A 5,000-nucleotide genomic window follows, 5' to 3' on the forward strand; every position below is an offset into this window, starting at 1 on the left:
GTTGTTTTGGTTTGCTCATATATGTACTATCTGTAACGGGTGTTTTCATTATGGTTGTGCAGTATCCACCCTATACCGGAGGGTATGGTAACCCTTGCTACCCCTTTGGGCCATACAGCCCTTTCAACCCGTATTACCCGAATGATCCGACTAACCCGTCAAATGCGCAGGTGAGTGCAAGTTCTGTTGGAGAGTGGGTATCTTTTAATGTTAATTTTCACCAGCAATATTATCGCCTAAAAAAAAAGTCGGATATTAGTGGAGAAATAGGCAAATTTACCGCTGTGGAACTGAATGATATAAGCATTCCTTCTTTCCTTTTTCAACATCCTTATGGTATGAATTACCTGCAGTCATACAAAACGAACGATTTCAATTGGTTGTTTTAAAAAGTGTTTTTGTTCAGAGATGACCCTGTAAATTCCCCGTATGTCTATTCTAGAGATCGAACAGCTGAAATTATATTCACTGTGAACTAAGATTTCAGGTTAGTGATTTAAATGCCGATATCTTAAAGAGATATTTGACAAAAGATACTTCCTGCAGGTGTGGTTTTCAAGTTGAAAATAGTTAACACTTTGTATTTGACGAACCACCACAATTAAACTATTAAAAGGATGATACTACAGTTGCTGGTACGGTAATAGCGATCGACAAGTCTTTGGATGAAAACATAGCGTTAATTGTTTTATCTGATTCAGATATGTAATTTATTCAGCAAACGTCTTTGCTCATACAATATGTTTAGTGATTTTGTATAACGAGCATTGGATTGATCTACAGTGAATGTATTCTCTCTCTCTCTCTCTCTCTCTCTCTCTCTCTCTCTCTCTCTCTCTCTCTCTCTCTCTCTCTCTCTCTCTCTCTCTCTGTCTCTCTCTCTGTCTCTCTCTCTCTCTTTCTCTCTTTCTCTCAATATCTTTCTCTCTCTCTCTCTCTCTCTCTCTCTCTCTCTCTCTCTCTCTCTCTCTCTCTCTGTAGGCCCATATTCAATTAAACTGTGTCAGTGTCAGTGTCTGTCAGTGTCTCTCTCTCTCTCTCTCTCTCTCTCTCTCTCTCTCTCTCTCTCTCTCTCTCACCCCCTCTCTCTCTTTCTATATATTTCTGTCTCTCTCTGTCTCTCTCTCTCTGTCTCTGTCTGCCTCTGTCTCTTTCTCTCTCTCTCTGTCTCTGTCTCTGTCTCTCTCTCTCTTTCTCTCTCTCTCTGTCTCTCTTTTTCACTCTCTCTCTCTCTCTCTCTCTCTCTCTCTCTCTCTCTCTCTCTCTCTCTCTCTCTCTCTCTCTCTCTCTCTCTCCCTGTATACAATTGTCCATTGTTTGTGTTATCTGTACCATTGTTGCTATTGTTTTCGCTGTCGTTGTTGTTGTTGTTGTCGTTGTTGTAGTAGTAGAAGTAGTAGTAGTAGTAGTAGTAGTAGTAGTAGTAGTAGTAGTAGTAGTAGTAGTTGTTGTTTTGCTGTTGTTGTTGTTGTTGTTGTTGTTGTTGTTGTTGTTGTTGTTGTTGCTGCTGTTGATGCTGTTGTTGTTGTTGTTGTTGTTGTTGTGATTTTGTTTCAATGTCACCCATTTTCCGCCACATTACTCGTTTGTTTTGTAAGAGCACATTTATAAGTTGATCTTGTTGTGCTCCGTTATTATTACATACACTCCATTGCTTTGTATTTATGTAACTGTATAAACACTGATTTAAACCCCATTAGTGGGGAAAATGGACGGTATTTAAGGGACGTACATTTTATATGCAATTTGCAAAAACATTTATAAATTGAATATAACTTTTCCCATAAAATTATATAAGACTCAATTCACTTGTAATGTAATGTATATTGTTTTCTCACAGTGTGGCCAACGGAATTCGCCGTGCAGCCCAGGCGCTAGCAGGTGTTGCTTTGCCTTGGCCTGTCAATACAGCTTCGCCAATACCTACACCTGCCAGACAGATATGAATATCATAGCTAGCTAAACGCAAGTAATGTTGCCAACACTTCAACACCTGCAGACAACAAAAATCAGGAAAAATGGCTTAGCAGTCTAGGTCAGTTCACCACATAACTTACAATTTCGAGTATCTTTGCTTTTCTCCAAAGTCATTATTTGGAGAAAGAAAAAAGGTCCGTTTTGCTTAATTGGCTTCAACAAATATCGACGCAATACGGTATGTTTCTCTGTTCTTGTTAAGAGAAGGGATATTTCTCTCTTCTCCAAAACAGTTCTTTGAATAAAGTGTGTTTCCTTGCTTCTAAATTATTTTTTGAACAAGTTTGGTGTGTGTTATCTTTTGTATGGAAACTTCTGTCATTGGTTTATGATCTTGCTAGTTTTTACATTTAGTCAAGTTTTGACTAAATGTTTTAACGTGGAGAGGGGAATCGAGACGAGGGCCGTGGTGTATGTGTGTGTGTGTCTGTGTGTGTGCGTGCGTGTGTGTGTGTGTGTGTGTGTGTGTGTGTGTGTGTGTGTGTATGTGTGTGTGTGTGTGTGTGTGTGTGTGTGTGTGTGTGTGTGTGTGTGTGTGTGTGTGTGTGTGTGTGTGTGTGTTTGTGTGTGTGTGTAGAGCGATTCAGGGTAAACTACTAAACCGATCTTCATGAAATTTTACATGAGAGTTTCTGGGTATGATATCCCCAGATATATTTTTTTCATTTTTTTTATAAATGTCTTCGATGACGTCATATCCGGCTTTTTGTAAAAGTTGAGGCGGCACTGTCACACCCTCATTTTTCAATAAAATTGATTGAAATTTTGCCCAAGCAATCTTCAACAAAGGCCAGACTTTGGTATTGTATTTCAGCTTGGAGGCTTAACAATCAATTAATGACTTTGGTCATTACAAATCTAAAAATTGTAATTATTTTTTTTATTTTTATTGAAAACGATCTAAAATTACGTTCATCGTATTCTTCATCATTTTCTGATTCCAAAAACATAAAAAATATGTTATATTCGGATTTAAAACAAGCTCTGAAAATTAAAAATATAAAAAGTATGATTAAAATAAAATGTCCGAAATCGATTTAAAACAATTTCATCTTATTCCGTGTTGGTTTCTCATTCCAAAAAACATATAGATATGATATGTTTGGATTAAAAACACGCTCAGAAAGTTAAAACGAAGATAGGTACAGAAAAGCGTGCTATCCCGCTCAGCTAGACCATTACCGCACTATTCTGGCTTGTCAATTTCACTGCCTTTGCCACGAGCGTAGACTGACGAAACTACGAGTATGCGGTCTTTGTGAAAAAATGCAGTGCGTTCAGTTTTATTCTGTGAGTTCGACAGCTTTACTAAATGTAGTAATTTCGCCTTACGCGACTTGTTGATTGTTGTTGTTGGTGTTGTTGTTATTGCTGGTGGTGGTGGTGCTGGTGGCTGTGGTGCTGGTGTGTGTCTGTCTCATTGGGTGTGTGTACTGTGTGCGTGTGTATGTGTGTGTGTGTGTGTGTGTGTGGATATATTTGTGTATGTGTGTAATGTGTGTTTGTGTGTGTGTCGCTGTGTGCTTGTCTGTGTATGTATGTGTGTGTATGTGTCTGTGTGTGTGTGTGTGTGTGTGTCTGTGTGTGTGTGTGTGTGTGTGTGTGTGTGTGTGTGTGTGTGTGTGTGTGTGTGTGTGTTTGATTTCATGCGTACTGACAAGAGTGTGTATAGTCTACTCGTCAAAGCAAGGTCGCTAAAGGCGATGGCCTAATGTTTTCTTTCTGTCTGTATAAGAGACTGGGCAAGTGAGGAAAAGTGCAGCACCGTGGATCATGGACCGAGAGATTAGGGGTGGAGGGGCGAACACTGTCGGGATGTGTGGGCTTCACTACTGCTCTCCCTTTTTTCCCACAGAGCACCCATTATCGCCCGCTCAAGCTCCAACATGCAGACCCCAGAAACGTCCGCTATACACAATGCTACATAATTATGACGCGGTCATGTTATGACGATAGCATGTTAAAGGTACCGTATGAATTGTTGAAACATGTCATTGAGATATTTTTTACAATTCCATGCACTCGACTTGGTTATTTCTTACACTTTTCGGATCAAAGTCTTTATTTACAGAAATCACGCGAAGGCCGCTCAAATAAGAGTACCTTTAAAATTGACCTGACAAAAACGGAAAGTAACAATGAACAACTTATCAACTTTCACATACGATGATAAAGTCAAATTAATTATCGATCCAGAACATGTTCTTTCATTTAGATATCTTGCGTATTTCATGTGTTATTCCTTTCCAAATAAGAGTACCTTTAAAATTGACCTGACAAAAACGGAAAGTAACAATGAACAACTTATCAACTTTCACATACGATGATAAATATAGGTTACACACTCCGAATTCTAAATATCGTGCATATTTTCCCCAGGGTCGATTTTCAGGTATTGCTGAGCCTCTGGCGAGGTATTACCGAGCCTCTGGCGAGGTAATACATGGAAATGTACCCGTGTGTAAGCTTTTTATACCATTACTCCGACGTTTTCATTAAAAAAAACACCACTTTTTGACACAAACTCTGCGAGTGCCTGTTTTCTGCTGGCTAAACCTTCAGCGACCGCAAATTGTGTTATCAAATTCATGTGCGAAACGAGTCCCCTTTTGTCGTTTTGGTAAACGCGCCATAAAACGTCTGCTTTTGTATTTAGTCATCAATGCTGCTTAAGAAAACGAATTACAGAGATTGTGCAGTTCAATGCATATGAAACTGTGCAGTTACCGGCCGGTTTCAGTCAGTGACCCAAGTCGGTTGTCAGAGGCATTCGCCAAAAAGACTGCGTGTGTGATTTTACAAGCGGTGAGGATGATTGCTGAATGTGTGTTTATTCGAGCTGTTGTGCTTCAGTGTTCAAAGTTGGATTACTTACTTCTTCAATCGTCATTTAGGTGAGCCTTACTTTGATGTCTGTCGTTCAGTCTTAAGCCAGTAAGTTATCTGGAATGTACTGCGGTAAGCTTAGTTTTGTTCTGCTGGTCTATTCAAAGTAGGTCAAAACTTGTAAATCTATCTGCCTG

General features: G+C 39.3%; 1 long non-coding RNA gene across 2 annotated transcripts in view; it reads left to right on the forward strand.

Moving 5' to 3' along the window:
• Positions 1 to 2,244, forward strand: part of LOC138980879 (uncharacterized) — a 6,506-nt gene extending 4,262 nt beyond the window's left edge. For both annotated transcript variants that reach the window (XR_011460473.1, XR_011460474.1), the window contains exons 3-4: positions 63 to 170; positions 1,841 to 2,244. This is a non-coding gene — a long non-coding RNA (uncharacterized lncRNA). The remainder of the gene's footprint in view (positions 1 to 62; positions 171 to 1,840) is intronic.
• The last annotated feature ends 2,756 nt before the right edge of the window (positions 2,245 to 5,000 follow it).

This window comes from Littorina saxatilis, linkage group LG11 (genome assembly GCF_037325665.1).
Source record: "Littorina saxatilis isolate snail1 linkage group LG11, US_GU_Lsax_2.0, whole genome shotgun sequence".
In the NCBI taxonomy this organism is placed as follows: domain Eukaryota; kingdom Metazoa; phylum Mollusca; class Gastropoda; order Littorinimorpha; family Littorinidae; genus Littorina; species Littorina saxatilis.